General features: G+C 41.2%; 1 protein-coding gene and 1 non-coding gene across 3 annotated transcripts in view; both read left to right on the plus strand.

Moving 5' to 3' along the window:
* NIBAN1 (niban apoptosis regulator 1) overlaps window positions 1-20,883 on the plus strand; it is a 167,016-nt gene that overhangs the window by 26,219 nt on the left and 119,914 nt on the right. The window lies entirely within an intron of this gene.
* LOC117803620 lies at window positions 17,417-17,607 on the plus strand. The gene has a single exon (XR_004627563.1). It is a non-coding gene; the product is annotated as a U2 spliceosomal RNA (small nuclear RNA).

Consider the following 20,883-nt stretch of genomic DNA (forward strand, 5'->3'; position numbering starts at 1 on the left):
GATCCCATAACGACGGGATCACGCCCTGAGCAGAAGGCAGACGCTTAACCGCTGTGCCACCCAGGCGCCCCGATTCATTTTATTTTTAAAGGATTTTATTTATTTGAGAGAGAGAGAGTGAGTGAGTGAGAGAGACAGCACACAAGCAGGGGCAGAGGGAGAGGGGGAGGGAGAAGCAGACTCCCTGCTGAGACGAGGTTCTCCATCCCAGGACCCTGGGATCATGACCTGAGCAGAAGGCAGACGCTTAACTGACTGAGCCACCCAAACGCCCCTGTACCTTATTCATTTTAAAACCAAAGTAAATATTTTAAGAAAACTGTACATCAGATAGAATCTCTTGCCACAAGACTGTTAGTCAAGCAGCTGGAAACAGAACCGAACTTCTTCACAGTTTTTTAACGTTGAATCGAGCCTACAGCCTGCTCCAAACTCGATGGACAGCGTGGATGTTAGGCACAAGGACTTGAAACAGTACAGAAGATCTTATCTGAGTCCCAGGTCCTAACACTTCCCATGTAACTTCGGGCTTGTTTTAGGCCTCAGTTTTCTTGTTAGTGGAACAAGTCACTTAATTGATAAGTCTCTCCATAGAATCTTACTAAGGATGGACTTCTAAAACTTCATGAAATACATCTACTTCTCAGAGTGAGGTGCTCATTGCCTGTCTCTCTTTCTAGTCATCAAATAGGATGTGCCCTGTTCTCTGAACTAAGACAAACAAAACGGACTAGAGTGCTCTCAAGGGACTTCACCATGGCGGTGGTGGTGGGGAGAAATACAGTGAAGAGGAAGGTGGGAGGTGATAATCAGTATTATGAAGAAACAGAGGGCATGGACGAGGAAAGAGAGTGGTGAGGGTTTCAGCTTCGGACCAGGGGTCAGGGAAGCCCTCTCTAACTTTTGAATGAAATGCCAGTGGGACACAGGAGTCCCCAGGGGAAGTACATCCCAGACAGAGGAAGTAGCAAATTCAAAGCCTCTGCATTTGGAAAGGAGCTCGTCTTGTCGTAGGAACAGCAGAAAGCCAATGTGGTTAGAGAGGAGTGAGCAATGGATCTTATGGGAAGAAGGAGGGCAGGGAGGTAAGTGGGGTCACGTCACGGAGGGATTTATAGGCCACTGTAAGGACGTGGGCTTTTACTCGGAATGAGAAGAGACATCATGGGGAGTTTTGAGCAGAGGAGTTACGTAATGTGATTTCTCTGACTGATTGCTGTGTGGACAATGGCTTGCAAGAGGAACAAGAGAGGGAGCAGGAGGTCAGTTAGGAAGGTAGAGCGCTACAATCCAGGTCAGGGATGGCGTGGGCTAGGGGGTACCTGGAGGTAGTGAGAAGGGGTTGGGTTACAAATACATTTTGAAGGTAGAGCTGACAGGACTTGCTGTGGGATAGGAGGAAAAAAGTGGCTTGAAGGATGACTCCAAGATTTCTGACCTGAGCCACAGAAAGAATGGAATTGCCACTATTGAGACAGGGAAGACCGGGGGAACACATGTGAGGGCGACATGCTAAATTTGAAATCTAAGTGCAGATATCAAATAGACAGATGAATGAATTATCACAATCATAACTGCTATTTGTTAAATGAGGCCTTTACTTACCTGCCAGGCACTTAAGAACTTTATATATGTTACCTCATTGAAATCCACACAGTAATTCCTGAGCGAGGTACTATAATCATGCTCATTTTGCAGATGGCAAGACTGAGGCTCTGGGAGATGAAGTCTGTGCTTAGGCCAAATGTCTAACATTTAGCGGATGGCTTTCTCCCTGAAGACAGAGCCCTGCTGTTCCAATGTTGCTGTACAGCCACTGGAGGAGGCTGGGCTTCAGAATGACCCAGCTGAGTTCCTGCTCCCAAAGGGAGTCTGCTTTGGGCTTTATTACATCAGTTGCCTCGACCTCTTTTTATCTTCATTCCACGGGCACCCTGAAGGTTGTTAAATTCAAGTCAGAAGTATCATTTATTATTTAAGAGCAGAAAGACACTGGTGGCATATATTTACAACATATTTTACTTCTGAGGGTTACAAATAATTTTTAGTGCCAAATACTATCATTTCAGGAGAGCAGTAAGAAGTGTCATCTGATGAAGTTATTGTTTTCAGAGGACATAAACGTGTATGCTGATCCTATGGCCATGACTGTCCGTTTTAATAGCTGAGTGAGGCATTTGGCCATGAATTTTCACTTCTAGCCTATCCTAATCAGAAGCCAGCTTCTTACTTGTGATGCTACCGCACCAGGGAAGTTTTTCCATTCATATATCTTGATAGCCTTTAGATGAACAAGCAGAAGTAGAATCATGATGTTCTCATTTGCATAAGCATCTCCCTGACAGGTCATCAGATATCTTTTATTGTTCTTGGGTACATTTCATGGGCTGCTGAAGGCATGCATAATCATCTCTAGCAATTCATCTTCTTACCTAGCTTAATGGCCCCTATTACATTGCAGGAGAATGATGGAGTGAAAAGGCAGTGTGTCCAGGGCCTGCCTGCTTAAGAATGTGGAGTAAATTACAGTGGGGAATAAATTACATTAGCTCTTTCTCATTATTCAGTTAGCTTTTGCAAATTTCATCTCACTAGGCTAAACAATCCTGGATGGCCTGCAAAAAATAATTGCGCACCTTGTCACCAACATGCTCAGATTCCTTGTTCAGCATCAGGCTAATAGGTGAGCAACATAAAGCCACGAATTCTGCATTAACAGAGACTCCTCTGCACTAGTGGGTCAGGCTGATACAGTCACTTGAGTGTGGTGAGTGGGGTCCTTTATCTTTGTACCTCTTGATTTTTTAAACTATGTATATAGTTATAGTTATATATAGTTATATACATGTATAGACAGATAATAGTATATAACTATTTGGGAGATAAATCAGATAAAAAAATCATTATCTTGATTGAGTTGCTTTAAATAAACAGTCCATTGAATTATCTCTTCATTGCTTCTTTCTTGGCCTCCCTTCCGCAATGCTGAGGGCAGTAGCGATGGTGATGATTGCTCTCTGCTTGGTGGTGCAAGAGCCTTATTTATGGCTGGTCTGCAGCGGAGAGGGACCCAAACCCAGTTCTACATAATTTCTAGAAATATCATCATCCTCAATTTCCAGATTAGAAGTGGAGACTTAAATGCTAGCTTGTGATTTCACCCTGGAATATGTGCAATTCCTGTTCCTAATAGCATCATCCTAGTTCAGTTTTGATAGTTACTCTGAAGGAAAGCATTATCACAAGATTAGTAACTACTTTCTCTTGAGAGGGAAGTGCAGGGTGCTAGTGCCTTGGATCATATTTTGTATACAAATCTGTATACTGCCACTCCACATCGTATCACAAACAATTCCTTTATCACTAAATATTCTGCTAAAGCATAAGTTTTATTGGCTTTGGAGGCCACTAGGTTCCCTATATCCTATAATTCACTTGGCCATTCTTTTATTGGACATGCAGGTCATTTTCAAATTTTCATTATTACAAATAATATTTTAATGAGCATTCTAATGCATAAATAATTATAAGCAGCTCTGATTATTTTCTTAGAAGTTCTTCCTAGGTGTCAAAGAGTGTGAACAACTTAGACAATTATAACTTTAAAATGAGAGGCATACTGTGTGCACAGTGTATCAGCCTGGAACACAGTAGCTAATCTGAGCTTTTAGGAGGAGAGATTTTATCTTACATCTTTTCCTACCACCTTTGTATTCCATGATATCTGTCCTCAATGCTTGTTTGTTGAATGAATAAATGAATGAATGAATGAATGAATGACTAAATATTTGCTTTGGACTGGAGTTAATCGAATCTAGACCTCTTTCAGGCAGGAATATGTCTGAGTTAGCCCATTCTAAATACCGTATATACCTAAGAATTTCTTGAAAAAAAAATCCATAAGCAGTTTTAATGATGATTATTGTATTTGGCAATTTTTATTCCTAAAGATCTTTTCTTCCTGCTGCATATTCTTGAGTATCCTGATTGTGTTTATCCAGGAGTAGGTTGAATAACCAAATAATCTGAGAGTCCTTTTTCCATCCCCATTGTTTTTCTACTTCACCACTATTTGGGGGAACTACTGTGTATGTCTCACAGTTTCAGGAGATTATGATAAAGGAATAAATATCATCTGCTTACTTTTGGAGGGGAATTTAAAGGTCATTAAAGGTCATCGTATGCTTGAATGTTCTTAAAAAAGCTTGTGAGCAGCTTTCAATAACTCTGGTAACAGGAAACTCATTATCTCCTAAAGCCAATCTATCCATATTTGGACTGTTATTTTGTTAGTGAACTGTGCCAGAACAGAATTCTTCCTAGTTTCTATGCCTGCCTCTTGGCTCACACTTAGCTCATGGACCAGGCCTTCTGCCCCCGTTTCTTAGCCAGTCCCAGTCAACCCTCCCAGGTCTCTGGCCCTTTGTTAGCACCCAGCCTTCTGTGTGTATAAGAAGGGAGCTCAATCTATAAAAATCAGGGTTCAAACCCAGGTCTCCCTGGGCAAAGCCTCTTTTAGTTTTTTATTATGGTAAAATATACACAATGTAATATTTATCTTTTTAGCCATTTATGAATATGCAATTCAATGCCATCAAACGCATTCACAATGTTGTATAACTATCACCACTATCTATACCCCAAACTCTTCATCATCCCCAACAAAAACTCTGTACCCGATAAATAATAACCTCTTTTTTACTTTCTGTCTATGAAGTTGCCTATTCTAGGTCCCTCTTACAAGAGGAATCATATAATATTTGTCTTTCTGTATCTAAAGCCAGACGTCTTTTTACTATAGTACCTTACCTTCACAGGATCACGTTCCACCATAAATGCATTTTGTCTATTTAAACTTCTTAAACCCATTCAGTTCCAAGAGCTGCCACGCTTTTACAAATACCTCAAAGGCCTTGCCTGCATGTCAGTTGCTTCAACAGAAATCAAGTCAGGAGAAACAATGCATTTCTTTGTCTTCAATTCTAAACTCCTCTAGGCAATTGTGCCTTCCTGTTGTGCCAGATTTCCTTCTATGAAAATATGAAGAGTGGAGAATATATGTCCCCCTCCCCGATCCCCAGTAGCAGTCATTCTGACTTTGATCCACTTTTTAAAAGAAATGCCTCTAAGTGTGCCTGGCTGGCTCAGTCAGTGGAATGTGGGACTCTTGATCTCGGGGTTGTGAGTTCGAGTCCCATTTGGACCTACTTAGAGATGACTTAAGAATAAAACCTTTAGGGGCGCCTGGGTGGCTCAGTTGTTGAGCGACTGCCTTCGGCTCGNTAAAAAAATAAAACATGAAGAAAACCCAAAAGAAATGCCTCTATTGTTTCTCTAGTAAATTTGATAGTTGCTCTTAGTTTGACACTATGATTTTTTTATTTTGAAATTTCAAGCCATTCCATTAATATCAGCTCCTGATATAACAACGAAGCTCAAAGTCTTGTAGATTGCAAAATCTGCATCCATTCCTCCTCTTCCTTTTTTGAGAGTCAGATCAACGTGTGTTCACCCAACTCTTCCAGTACCTCTGTTGGTCGCAACAGCTTAGCACTCTTACCGGTGAGTTTTCTCAGTGCTCTGGATTGTAGTTATTTTCTTTTTAAGATTTTATTTATTTATTTGACAGAGAGAGAAACAGCCAGCGAGAGGGGGAACACAAGCAGGGGGAGTGGGAGAGGAAGAAGCAGGCTCCCAGCGGCTGATATGGGGCTCGATCCCAGAATGCCGGGATCACGCCCTGAGCCGAAGGCAGACGCTTAACAATTGAGCTACCCAGGCGCCCCTGGATTGTAGTTATTTTACAGTGTCCCACTGCTTACTTTAAACCTCCTTACCCATCTTGGGATTTCATTTTCTCTTACCATATTAGATCTTCCATTTTAAGTCCCAGATCATTCTTCTTGGAAGAGAAGACAAGTACAAAAATAATTGTGGAGTATTTCTTTCTCTTTGTTATTTCAGCAACAACATGTCAATGGTGCCAAACATCTGACTTACCTTTTTCTGGTATTCTTTTTGCTCCTAACAAATTATAGGTCTCAATCTATTTGTCACTATTTTTAGAGCACTTTTCTTACCTTTGTCCTTGGGGAGCTCTTCTTTCTATTTTTTACTGAAGCCCTATTGGAATCAGAGATTGGACTTCTACCTTATCATTTTTGTATCATCTATAATTTCCAATTTTGATTTCTTCTAAGTTGGGAAAGATCTTATAAAAAAAATCACAGAATCCATCTAGATCTATGTTTTTTTGTGGCTTTGAAGTTTTCAAACAGTTTACTGTTGAATTACTTACACCTAATTTAATAATTCTTAGTAAAACTCTTTATCAAAATTTTCCAAAACTTTTAACATAGTTAACAGTTATCGTCCCTTTGCACTAATATTTAGTCAGTCTGTATAATATTTAACTTAAATTACTTATCCACAATATCCAGTATAACTGGCAGGGATAGGTATGGAGTATTTGGTTTTTTGTTTTTAAAGATTATTTATTTGACAGAGAGACAGTGAGAGAGGGAACACAAGCAGGGGCAGAGGGTGTGGGAGAAGCAGGCTCTCCATAAGCAGGGAGCTGGATGCGGGGCTCAATCCCAGGTCCCTGGGATCATGACCTGAGCCGAAGGCAGACGCTTAATGACTGAGCCAGCCAGGAGCCCCAGGTCTGGAGTATTTGATATGCACAAAACATGGCAGGCAAAGCAGAGATGCTAGACAGTATATCGAACTTGAGCCCTGGGTCCCTGCGTATCGGCAAGTGTGTGTTACAAAAATTGTGATAGCTTTGGATGAGTGCGGGATGGTTAAGGAGGCTCTGTCATGTGCTATCATGATATCATTGCTTCCACCTGAGTTTCATTAAAGGCAGACCTCAGGAATAAATGTGGATTTGGTGCTAGGCCACTGCAATACAGTGAATACTGCTAAAAAGCAAGGCAAATGAAGTTTTTTGGTTTCCCAGCACATATAAAAGATATGTTTACACTGTACTGTAGTTTATTAAGTGTGCAATAACATTATGGCAAAAAAACCCCACCAAAGTACATACCTTAATTTAAAAATACTTCATTGCTAAAAAATGCTAACTATCATCTGAGGTTTCAGTGAGTCGTAATCTTTTTGCTGGGGGAGGGTCTGGCCTCCATGCTGATGGCTGCTGACTGATAAGGGTGGTAGTAGCTGAAGGCTGGGGTGGCTGTAACAATTTCTTAAACTAAGACAAGAGTGAGGGTTGCCAAATTGATTGGCTCCTCCTCTCATGAATAATTTCTCTGTAGCATGAGAGGCTGTTTGATAGCATTTTACCCTCAGTGGAATTTCTTTCAAAATTGTAGTCAGTCCTCTTAAACCTTGCCTCTGCTTTATCAACTAAGTTTATGGAATTTTTTAAATCCGTTGTAGTCATTTCAACATAGCTCACAGCATCTTTCCTAGGAGCAGTTTCCATCTCAAGAAATCACTTTCTTTGCTCATCCATAAGAAGCAATTCCTCATTTGTTAAAATTTTATCATGGGGGGCGCCTGGGTGGCTCAGTCGTTATGTGTCTGCCTTCAGCTCAGGGCGTGATTCTGGGTGCTGGGATCAAGCCCCACATCAGGCTCCCTGCTGGGAGCCTGTTTCTTCCTCTCCCACTCCCCCTGCTTGTGTTCCCTCCCTCACTGGCTGTCTTTCTCTCTGTCAAATAAGTAAATAAAATCTTTTAAAAAAAATTTTATCATGAGATCGCAGCAAGTCAGTCACATGTCCAGGCTCCACTTCCAAGTCTAGTTCTCTTGCTATTTCTACGACATCCACAGTTACTTCCTTCACTGAAGTTTTGAACCCCTCAAAGTCATCCATGAAGGTTAGAGTCAGCTTCTTCCAAACCCCTATTCATGCCGATATTTTGACCTCTTTCCACGAATCATGAATGTTCTTAATGGCATCTTAATGGTGAGTCCTTTCCAGAAGGTTTTCAACTTATTTTGCCCAGATCCAACAGAGGAATTACTATCTATGGTAGCTATAGCCTTACAAAATGTATTTCTTGAATAATAAGACTCGAAAGTTGAAATTACTCTTTGATCCATGGGTTGCAGAATGGGTGTTGTGTTAGCAGGTATGAAAACAACATTCATCATGTTGTCCATCTCCATCAGAGCTCTTGGGTGACCAGGTGTATTGTCAATGAGCAGTGATACTTTGAAAGGAATCTTTTTTTTCTGAGCAGTAGGTCTCAGCAGTGGGCTTAAAATATTCAGTAAACCATGCTGGAAACAGATTTGCTTTGTTGTTCCATTTCTAGAGCATGGGCAGAGTAGATTCAGCATGATTCTTACGAGCCCTAGGATTTTCAGAATGGTAAACGAATACTGGCTTCAATTTACAGTCACCAGCTGCATTGGCCCCGGACAAGAGAGTCAGCCTGTCCTTTGAAGTTTCAAAGTCAGGCATTGACTTCTCTGTAGCTTTGAAAGTCCTAGATGGCATCTTCTTCCACCATAAGGCTGTTCCATTTATATTAAAAATCTGTTGTTTAGTGTAGGCATCTCTGCGGATTGTCCTAGCTAGATCTGGATAGCTTGCTGTAGTTTCTATATCAGCATCTGCCGCTTCACCTTGTACTTTTGTGTTACGGAGATGGCTTCTTCCCTGAAGCCTCACGAACCAACCACTGCTAGCTTTAGACTTTTCTTCCGCAGCTTCCCCACCTCGCTGTCTTCATAGAATTGAACAGAGTTAGGGCCTCACTCTGGATTAGGCTTTGGCTTAAGGGAATGTTATGGCTGTTTGATCTTCTGTCTAGACCATTAAAACTTTCTCCAAATCAGCAATAAGACTGTTCTGTTTTCGGGGCGCCTGGGTGGCACAGCGGTTAAGCCTCTGCCTTCAGCTCAGGGCGTGATCCTGGCGTTATGGGATCGAGCCCCACATCAGGCTCTTCTGCTATGAGCCTGCTTCTTCCTCTCCCACTCCCCCTGCTTGTGTTCCCTCTCTCGCTGGCTGTCTCTCTCTCTATCAAATAAATAAAAATAAAATCTTAAAAAAAAAAAAAAAAAAAGACTGTTCTGTTTTCTTCTAATTTGTGTGTTCACTGAAGTAGCATTTTTAATTTTCTTCAAAAACGTACATTCACAACTTGGCTAACTGTTGGGTGCAAGAGGCCTAGCTTTCAGCCTGTCTTGGCTTTTTGACAAAGCTTATTTCTAGCTTTTGATTTAAAGTGAGAGAGGTATGACACTTCCTTCACTTGATCACTTAGAGGCCACTGTGGGGTTATTAATTGGCCTATTTCAATATTGATGTGCCTCAGGGAATAGGGAGGCCTGAGAAGAAGAGAGGTGGAGGAATGGCCATCAGTGGGGCAGTCAGAACACATACACTTATCAATCAAGTTGGCCTTCATATATGGGCATGGTTCATGGTGCTGCGAAACAATTACAATAATAATATCAAAGATCCCTGATCACAGATCACCATGACAAAATAATAATAATGTTTGCAATGTTGGGAGAATAACCAAAATGTAACACAGAGATACGGAGTGAGCAAATGCTTTTGGAAAAATGGTGCCAATAAACTTGCTTGATGCAGGATTGCCACAGACCTTCTATTTCTAAAAAACACACTGTATCTATGAAGCACAGTAGAACCAAGGGCAGTCAAAGGAGGCATACCCGTATTTCACTTCACTAGCTGATATCTTCGTTGTTTAGAATTAGATCTAAGTAGCAGTTCCCTGGTTACTTCCTCTATCTATAAGGAAAGAAAGTCGCTATCCAGGCCAGGCAGTAATTTGTCAGACATTCTGCTCTTAGTTTAGAGCCTCCAATCAAATGTTTGGGTGGTTGAAGTTTCCCATCACAACTGTTTTGTGCCTCTTGCCAGCATTGTAAACTAAATTAGGAACACATCATCCATTTCTTCCATTTGGCCTGATAGTCTAGTGATATCAATTTTATCAACAGAACAATATCTTTTCCTCTTATCTAATCCTTATTCGAATGTCTCTTCATCATCCTTTACCACCTGGATTTTCACACAGATGTTAAGTGATATTTCTTTACCTCCCTTCTTTACAGATATCTCTTTGGAATACTGCCACCTCCCAGTAATTATTATGAGATTCTATGTACCATTTTATTCTCAAATTCGCATGATATGTACTGGGCCCATACAGCTACGAGACCCTTGAGAGTATCATTTTGGGAAGTTTTCCCAATTGTTTACTTATAGGAATCTCATGGCTCCTCCTGAACTATTCTTTTTCCCGTGACCTGACTGAAGACCTTTCTGGTAAGGTTTCATGTGTTTACATGAGCATTTTGCTTTTTTCCCCCTTCCATATTCAATTTAAAGACTACCTAGTGGTCTCAAAGACTTCTTTCCCTGTCCTCATGAGATGTACTCCAGCCCTACCCAAAGGCCATCACTGTGGCACATAAAGGCATCAAACAGAGCATGACATCCCATTCACCAGTTATCTCTTAATAGTAGGCTGTTCCCCAGTATTCTCACTTTTCCAAAGTCCTAACTGTTGAGGGGAAGAGGTATAAGAACTGCACTTGCGCTCCTGGGTCTTTTAGTCTCCAGCCTGTGACTTCTTAGGTGCAAATGATGCTCCTTTTGTCTTCTAGGAGTGTGACTCATTCCTTAGAGGATTCAAGGACTGAATCATAGGTTAATAGGAATTAGTATGTTTCAGTAGACTATCATATTCCAGAACTAGTCACCAGAAAGATGGACAGCAAGCATGACTGACCATATCTTACCTGTGTAGTGGTTTCTGTACAATGTGGCAGGGATAAATGTAGTTAACGATTTTTCCATATTTCTTTTTGGAAGATCATCCTACCCACCCTATCTCAATTTTTGTGATAAGCTTCAAATCCTGAGCTTTCTTTTTTCCCTTTGGGTCATGTTCTTCCACAGTGAACTCTACTCTTACATATCACCCCCAGTGTTGATAGTATAATGCTCTAAAAAAGTTGGCATTTGATAAAGGTTTTTTAAGTTAATTAATTCATATAAGATTCCACTAACTCTATGAGCAAAGATTGTGGAAGTCATTTTTGAAATGTAATTTGCAGTTGCTGAATTATTGGTTCTGACTTGCTACACTACATTTCCTTAGCAAATTGCAAATATTCACCCAGTAAGATACGTGGTAGAGTTCTAAACAGTATGGTTGGTTTTTTCTGTGTCCTTCAGCACTAACCTTTGCTAGCTTCATTAATAAATCCCAAATCCAACTTCTGTGTTGCTATTAAGAAAGTAAAAATTTCTCTCTAAGAAATGGCAATGTGTTGGTATATTACAGTTGCAGTGATCAGAAGCCATATATTAATTTCAAAGAGCTACCATTTTGAAAATTGAATTCAAGTCTGAACCAAAATATGAATAAAGTTTAGATGTAATCTCCTCTATTCCTTTACTCTTTTAGGACCAGCCCCATTGTTTTCCATGTGTTGGCCAATGCAGGCTTCCCACAGAACACATTTGTGATCTAACTTTGTAACTGAGAATATTAGTCTTGCTAGCTGCAGAAAGATTCCGCACAGACATCTCAATCAAAATGACTTGGGGCCAGGGAACTGGAATTGGCAGAATTTTGTGTCTGTATACATTTTTCTGGAATCCCAAACTTTCAGCATATTATTAAAGGGGCTTATGACCCCAAAAGCTGAACCATTTTTTTCTAGACAGATTGCAAGAAAAAGTATCACTTTCTCTCCAAAATAAGCAAAACACATAGCTCATATTCTCATTGATGTTCTTGTCACGGCATGTTTCTTTTTCCTGTTCTGGGTTGAGGATTTTTCTGAAGCATCATTGATTTTGAAGTCACATGGAGGTGCCTTTCTCGTGTTTGATGTGACAAATCACAGGGGCTGGCTGTATTGTTGGTGCACAGAGTTACAGAGTTTGAGGGTGAGAGACTGCTCCCCCCAGTCATTACCATGGTTCTAAATGTGGGCAGTCAGGCATATCAGTAACAGCATGCAGGAGAAATGTGATTCTTTTAAAAATGGCAACTGTCAGCATATTTTTTACTGCACATATGTCTAATACTGAAGTTAACCCATTAAATATATTTATAAAGATTTCCTCAAACAAGGTGATGACATTCCAGGCTTCTGTCTCTTTCATTTACGTTCTTCCTGCTGTGCTACAGATTTGCTCCAAAGATAGTGTTTTTGTATTTTATAACCTGCAAAATGCATCTCATCTTTTAAGCTGAAAACATCTAAATGGACTAAAGAAAGCATAACTTAAATGCACACAGGAAGTGGAAAGATACAGTAATTACTATGTTCTCTTTCTGATAGTTTATTATTGTATTTCGTGGCCTACATAGCTTTCGTTATGAACTCTATTGGCTCCCCGATAAATTGTTCTACAGGTCACTAATTTTTTTGTATTTGAGTCAGTGATAATTCAGGGACTTCAGGAAACTAAGTTGTACCACTTAATTTGTTTTTTTCAAACTACAGGCTCTATTATGTGCTAGGCATTGTCTTTTTTTTTTTTTTTAAGATTTTATTTATTCATTTGAGAGAGAGTGGGAGAGACAGAGAGAACACAAGCAGGGGGAGGGAGAAGCAGACTCCCCCACTGAGCTGGGAGCACCCGACATGGGCCTTGATCCCAGGACTCCGGGATCATGACCTGAGCCAAAGGTAGACGCTTAATCGTCTGAGCCACCCAGGTGCCCCAAGGAGTTGTCTTAATACAGTTTCTGTCATTGGGCTGTGAGCTGTGGGAAGATGAGTCAAGGTCAGTTCTCTGCCTTAACATCACCTATGTTTGAGCTGTCTTCATATCCTCCCTTATGGTTGAAAACTTCCCTCTTCTCCTGAGAACTGGGAACATCCTTCTTATGGGAGACTTACCTGCCCTCTGCACTTCCCTGTAAGAGTAACTGACCCCATCAACCCAGCCATAACCTCAAACACTTGAATTACAGTCTTGCCCATCATCACTTGTACTCTCACACATCTTTCCAGATCCTAGGAACACAATTCTTGATGGGACTGATACCTTCATGCAACTCATTTCTTAAAGAGAACTGCCGAGACCAGATCCAAATTCAGGGTGAGGAGGTCAGAAAGCTGCAGAGGGATGAAGAATTTACTACAAGTTAGAGCCAATATGATCTCCTTCACCTCCCAGTGGCTGGCCTTTTTGTTTATGCAGTTCTCTGTGCCTGAGATTTTTTCTACCGTCATCTCTGCCATCAGTTATTTCCCTTGGAAGTCTAACTCTCCTCTGCACTCCAAGAGCCTTGTCTCGGCACTTATGTGGTGCCCAGTGCACCCCGCCTTGAACTGGACATGTTGTATCTCACCTCTGCCTCAGCTCCGAATTGCATTCTTTATAACTCTGTGGCTTCTGGTACAGTTGCATTTAATGGCAACTCAACACACGTTTACTGAATATGGAATGAATGTTAATTAGGGCAAGAGAAGACAATTATTGGAAAAGTTGAGCAAAAATCATCCCTAATCCTTGCCAGATGGAATGGTAGTCAATTTTTTAAAAGATTTTATTTATTTAAGAGAGAGGGAAAGAGTGTGAGTGTGAGGGCGAGCACAGGAGGTGGGGGGGGGAGTGGGAGTGGGAACGGAGTGCAGAGGGACAAGCAGACTCCCCTGCTGAGCGGGGAATTTGACACAGGCTCCATCCCAGGACCCTGAGATTGTGACCTGAGCCAAAGTCAGATGCTTAACGAACTGAGCCACCCAGGCACCCCAGGGATGCCTTCAGGAGTAAATAAGCCAGTAGATGTATGATGATGTAACCTACTCTAAGTAATTTGATTTGGTTGCTGCAGCTAACTTTTAAAGATACAGTGTGTCCGCTGGCCATGGGGTGGTGGTCATGATTACTGGGGTAATCACTGCGGTGAACCCTAAGATTCTCCTTTTACAATTTCACTTATATTTGGCATCTGGAGTCTCTCAGCACTCTATCATTTCTTATTAGTGAAAAGAATGCTTAAACTTAAGAACTTCACCAGAATCATTACATTTTTTAAAGAGAAAGCTTAACAGGATTTAAAAATACATTTATAGTGGCTTTGTGCTGTCAAAACAACCACTTGAAAGCTGAAAAATATGTTCAACATACTTTTGTATTTATATCCCGGCTTGAATTTCTGTTTTGGTTCAAAAAGAAAGATTTCATTTGACTTTATTAGAAAGAAAGGAAACAGAGACCAAGATGAAGAGAAAGAGGGGAGGAAGAAAAGAACGATGAAGAAACAGATTCTCTTAGTTGTTTTGATATCATACAGATATAACTGGAGAATTTTGGAGCCACCCTGATCTCTTTATTCTCCATTACCTGTCACAGACGACCTCCCACTAAATCGTAAATTCTAACTCCAAAATGTGTCTAATAGTCCTCTTCTCCTGTTCTCTTCCATGGCGGTGTCCGACTTCAAGCCTTTATGAACTTTTGCCAGGATCCTTATAACAAGTTGTAACTCATCTCCCTACCCTTTGTTTTTGTGTGGACCCCAAACCGTCCTTGACATGTTTGTGTAAATTTGAGCATGTCACTTCCCTATTAGAAGGTCACCAAAGGTTCCCTGTTAAACCTGATGACTGACCCCTGCCCGCCTGTCTAGCCTCACCTCATGACCTTCTTTCCAATTACTTTGAGCTTTTAGCATTTACTTGGACTGACCTGACAAACTGGTACACGCCTGTCAAGTTCCAGTTCAAGCCTTACCTCTCTGTCATGCTTCCCCAATTCCCTCAGGCTGGCGTGGATCCTCAGTGCCCCCACAGCATGCCAGGTGCTTCCTATGTATTCTACTATTTAGTTCTCACAATAGCTGTTTCAAGTTGGTAGTCTTTGTCCCCTTTTCACAGGTAATAAAAGTGAGGCTAAAAGAGCTTAAGTAATTTGCCTAAGGTCATACAGTGAGACCCTAAGTGGTAAGCTGGGATTTGAACCCAGTTCTTTCTGTTTCGAGAGCCTGAGCTCTTTCTGCTATACCTCCCCCTGCCTTTTTTTTTTTTTTTTTAGATTTTATTTATTTATTTGTCAGAGAGTGAGAGAACCCAAGCAGGGGGAGCAGCAGGCAGAAAGAGAGGGAGACGCAGACTCCTCGGTGAGCAAGGAGCTCAATGCAGGACTCGATCCCAGAACCCTGAGATCATGACCTGAGCCAAAGACAGACGCTTAACCAACTGAGCCACCCAGGCGTCCTGCACTGGCGTTGACTTTCACCATGGCATGCGTTGCATGCACGTCTGCTGCACTTACTGGGGACATCAGCCCACCTTTCCTCTTTCTATCTCCAAGGATTAGTGCAATGTCTGGCTCATGATACGCAGCTATTTACTGAGGTAATGAAAGAACCAAGCAACATGCAAACAATATACGAACTCCAACTGTCTGGGAGGGAATACTATCCCTTGATCTTTTCTGGGTGGTGGTATAGAGAAGCTGAAGAAGGGGAGACCTACTGATGGTGACTTCCTGAGGTAGGAGGGTTGTTGTAGGACAACCGTAAAGCTATCAGAACCTCCAGAACCATTTTAGGAAGGAGCTTTAAATCTGCTGCTGAAAGAAGTCAGGAATGGAGACCTCGATAATTTTATTAGATTTTTGAATGTTTGTGCTGCCTAACATTTATTGCTTCCTTAGATGAACGTACAATTAATCCTTATAAAAATGTGCCTGTGCAAGTAACAGAGGGGCACAGGAGGAACAGGAACAGGATGGAGAGGAATCTTGCAGCGTGGCTTTCTATGAGACCCTGAGTTTCTTTATTTGAAAATATTTTTATGTTAACAGTTTACATTAACAAAAACTATTTTTATATTAAGAGTGGGCTTTTGTTAGCATGGCTCGTAGACTGAAGAATGTCCCTAATCCCTGACACCTGTAAATGTTCACTTATTTAGAAAAAGGGTCTTTGCAGATGTGATTAAGTTATAGTTCTTGAGAGGAGGTGATCAAATGCAATCACGTGTGTCCTTATAAGAGCGAGGCGGAGGGAGATCATGTGTATGTGTGTGCGCGCGCGCACACACTCGCAAGAAGTTTGGCCCTTCCAGAGGGTGGGTGGGCCTGCTGACACCTTAATTTCATCCTGCTGACACCTTAATTTCATCCTAGTGACACCAATTTTAGACTTATGGCCCCCACGACTGTGAGAAAATAAGTTTGTGTGATTTTAAGTTGGTGGTAATTTGTTGCAGTGACCACAGGCAGCTAACTGCTACATATCGGGAGGCAGGTCTGCGAATATGGTAAAAAGGAGACCCCACAAACAGAGAGCTTCTTGGGGTGGCTCTTCATCCCACTTTCCCTGGAAAACATTCTACTTTCATGTTCCAGGAGATCAAAAATAGTGTCTGCCTCTAGAACTATACTTTCCGAATCTGGGAGCCCTCCAGTAATGTTTATCCCCCGTGATCCTCTGACCCCAGTACCCGGCACAGTTCAAGCAGGGGAGATAGCATTGCTTTTGAGTGCATATGGCTGTCGCTGCCTGGCCATGGAATATGGGAGCACAGCTATATTTGGATGAGGCCAGCTATAAGTGGGCAAGCTCATGTTATTTAATTAGCTTAGCATAAGTGTAAAGTTTTAAATAGAGTCAACTTTCCCCTGTTTTTGTGTCTATCACAAGAATAGGTTTGATTAGATAATAGCCGTGATTCCTTCCAACTCTGGAATCCTGTGTCTCTCGCTAGTCTGCATTTGCTTTCAACCATGAGCCTGTAGGTCTTTCTCACTGTGTAGCTTCTTCTAGCTCTAAATGCAAGTTGAGCTCCTCTCTTGGCAACGTTAGTTCCTAGAGAAGGAAGAATGATTTTCTTTCTGGATCCCAGGTCCTGGTCAAAGCTTTAAAAAAAAACCCTTAGCTCTTGACTAATTTGGTGTTCCTGGATTCAAACTTTGGAATTTACCCGCTTAGGCTTTCTTTGGTCCCAGGTACCTACATTTCACCCAGCCCGTATGAACAGAGCTTGATCAAACCAGTCTGAATTCTTGCAAACTTCTATTTTCTTTTTCCCATTTTTTTTCTTTTAACACGTTACCAGCATGTTGCTTACTTTAGGCCTCAGTCTCAATCAGGTGAACATAGATTGTTTACCCTTTCATGAACCAGTGAGTTCCCCGTGCACATTCTGAGGTCCCTCAGAGTTCTCATCTTTTCTCTCTTCCGGACTTACAATAAGGGTTCAATATGTCCCCATTTCTCATGACATCAGGGAAGAGGCTCTTCTCAGACCCTCATCTCTGCATCATTGTGAATCTGGATTGGTTGGCATTCACCTGAATACTTGGAACACAGGGTTTTTTTTGGTGAACACATTTCGAGCACCTACTATAAGCCAGATATTTCATTGGGGTGGTGTTCCGACTATACTTTAAATAAGATTCTAAACAAGAATAAACAAGAATGTCATCGCTTCTCGGCCTTTTGGCTAAGATCAAGTGTAGTATCTGTTCTTATCAGTTTAATATCTGATACGTCCTCTATCCGAGGACAATATATTAAATGGATTTTTGGAGCTAGGAGATGGAATAGGAGCTTGCTCCGTCCACTCCACGCATCGACCTGGTATTGCAGTACCTCCAGGAACGGTGCACCCCCTCGGGGATCATACCTACGGTACGAAAGACAGGTTCGGGGCCGGGCGGTTCTTCCCCGTCGGCGTGTGTGAAGACTGTGCTTGGGCTTCTCCCGTGCACTTCCCCGCCGAGCCTTTCGGCGCGCGAGCGTTTCCGCTAGTACGTGCTAGGTGGCGGCGGAAAAAAAAAAAGAAAAAAAAAAAAAAGAATAAACAAGAATGAGAAATACAAAGTAAATAAAATAAAGAATAAATAAAAATAAGAAATTATTGTAACCAAGAAGGTAAGATGATTGCACAAATAATAAGATGAAGTGAATGCTACTGAAAAATTATGGAAAGAGCCCTGGATACAGAAGCCAATGGATCTTGGTTGTGATGCTTAACAGGACACTCCCCATGAATGTGCATTTTTGAGCATCGGTTTTCTTATATGCCTGGTGGGTCTGTGGAGTCTGTACTTAGTGAGGTTCTTGTATGGATAACATAATAATGTTTGCAAAGTGTCCAGTATTATCTCTGGTAAACAGCAGGAGATTAGTAAGAGATTCGTAAGTTGAAATAATACAAAAGAAGAGGATTTATAGGAAGGAGAGGTTATAGGTGGTTGGTTGAGTGGATGTTTGGGACTTTGTGGAAGACGTGGCATTTAAGGTAGGTCAGACGGGTGGCTCCTCAGGGCAGGGAACCTTCCAAATTACTTTTTTATCCTTAGTATTCTACACATAGACTGTGCTTAATATACATTGAATGAATGAACTTTGAAGGATGGGTAGGATTCTGAAGGATTGCAATGGACTTGGAGAAAGGGCATTCCAGATAGAGGGACATGGGAAGGTGCTGGTCATGCTGGCAGAACAGTAGTCTAATTTGACAGGAGTGTGGGAAAGTAGTAGAAGTAAGAGTAAAATATAAGCTGGGAACATTAACGTGGGTATTGAAAGGGTTTTCAAGACACTGGGCAGTTTGTATTTAATTCAGCCTGGTTACATTTTTTTTTTTTAAGTAGGCTCCACACCCAATGTGGGGTTCAAACTTGTGACCCTGAGATCAAGAGTCACATGCTCTATGAACTGAGCCAGCCAGGTGCCCCCAGACTACTTTTTAAAATTCCTCTGTCTCCAGCCAAATTTTGGAGAAGGGACTTTTTTGTCATGCTTTCTGGGTTATTGAGAGTTTACCATTATAATTGCCATCTGATGTGTTTCTACTTTTTTTGGAAGGGTCTGGGTAGTCCTTGATATAAAGAGATGCTTTTTCTATATGCTAAAGAACAGCTGTAAGAGACTGGTACTAAGAAGGAATAGAGAGGCAGGTACATTTTTCTTTGATTATGCCCAAGGTTCGTCTTTCTTAAATCTTACATTAAGCATTAATAGCTTTTAAGATTTTTGAAAAAAAAATCCTAAAATTCAAGTCAAAGAAGCTACATATTTGAAAGGGGAGAATTCATGATTTTTAAATGAAATTGGTGTTCTGTAGCCACCAATAAAGTAGCCAAATGTATTTGAACCCATGATTTTCCATGTGCTGGATTATTTGAGGGAATAAAGCAAAAACAGTTTTAGGGCTTGAACCAGACTTGTCCATATTTCATTTTAAAATTAGGTATTATATGTTAAATATTAGTATCCCTGAGAGAGGAAACACTGAGAGGCAGAAACAACTGGGGAATGATGCTGAAGACAAACCTGACTGTGCTATTTCATTGGCTTGCATACCTCAGTTATAAGCGCACCACTATTTTACGTACCATCAAGAAAAAAAAAGTGCTGCCAATTATGGTCAACAATCATCCTGCACTAAACCTGAATTGACCATACTGGCTTATCATTGCTTTAGCGTTTCTTGCCTTTTCTGAGATAGTTGGCCCTATGGCCTGCCCTATCTCTTGTTTAGATCTCATAAGACAATTAACTGTTGCTTTGCAATCCAAGGATTGTGGTCATTTTCCTGAAGATAAATATTTATTCCTCTAATATTAAATTTGTCCTGCAAATTCTTTTCTTTTTACACAATAATTTTTTTGTTCTGAAATCAGATCAATATGATCTTCTAAAGATATGTAAAAATAACAATTAAATCCAACACTAGCTATGAACAAGGTTCAGTTAAAGTGACTGCAGTATGAACAGCTGTCACCAAGTTCATGTGCATGCCATCAGGTCATAATAGCAACTTCATGGCAGACAATTTGAAGACTCCATTGATTATAAGACACACTCTGAATGTAGAGGTGTGAAAATGTGAAGAAAATGTGCATTTTAGGAGCAGTGGAGCACATTTACTTTACATCTTGGCCAGAGACCCTCCTACCTCTTGCTGAAATATTGCTTCTATCACTGAAGACTAAATTAGTTAAGCCACATCACCTTGTGGTTCTGGTTTCTTGATGTGCACTAACGTGTGTCCTAAAACCATCCTGTACATGGGGTGACCACATTCATCTTACAAACAGCTCGCCAGAGGGGAGGCTGAAGCACTGAGCATCCATACCCTTCAACTTTGTTTCCCAAGATGGTGGTTGTGTGTGTATGTGCAAAGGCAACATACGCCTCTTTGCCCTTGCTCCATCCCACCCATACTACACACCAGTTAGGAGTTTATTCAATGCATACTTTTGTGCTTTTCTTGTCTGATGGACTTCTTGTTGGTCCTCACTTAGTAAAGCCTGTTTTTTCGTAGACACACAGGAAAACCTATGTTGAAATCACACCACTTATCCTCTGTGCATCGGTGTCCCTCTTATCGTTGGGGGCATGCTCAAGTCAGGCGTCCTGGTACTGTGGCATGTGCCCCACAAACAGAGATGTGGGAGACCTGCCAAGAGAAATCAAACTGTCAGTCTTTTTATCTTCCGGGCGGAAGGTTGAGAGATACATCTCTATTTTGGCAGCCTTCACTCTGAGTTGAATGAAACTCAAACTTTCCTCTCTTCAGTCTACCCAGAGCTTCATCTCTGAAGACTTATTTCATGGCTGATTATTTGAAACATGGATAGATTTGAGCACTACCCAATCTCTTTTTCTCCAGTCACTTACTAGTAAAATAAAATTTTAAAAAACAAATGAATACTGAGCAGAACATTGTGAAAGAGGATAAAGAAAGACCCAGCAAACTGGCTGGAGAGTCCTGAAAGGTCTGCAGGAGGAGATGGGTAAGGGAGGTAGAGCAGTGGCTTTGGTCACTGGAGCATGGAGAGGACAATGTCAGTGGGGAGCTGGGTGTACTCATCCTGTGAACATCCTTTGGACTTCTCTTGGGGTGGAAGGGTTCTTGATTCCTTTTTTTTTTTTTTTT

The sequence above is a fragment of the Ailuropoda melanoleuca genome, chromosome 8 (genome assembly GCF_002007445.2).
Source record: "Ailuropoda melanoleuca isolate Jingjing chromosome 8, ASM200744v2, whole genome shotgun sequence".
Lineage (NCBI taxonomy): Eukaryota > Metazoa > Chordata > Mammalia > Carnivora > Ursidae > Ailuropoda > Ailuropoda melanoleuca.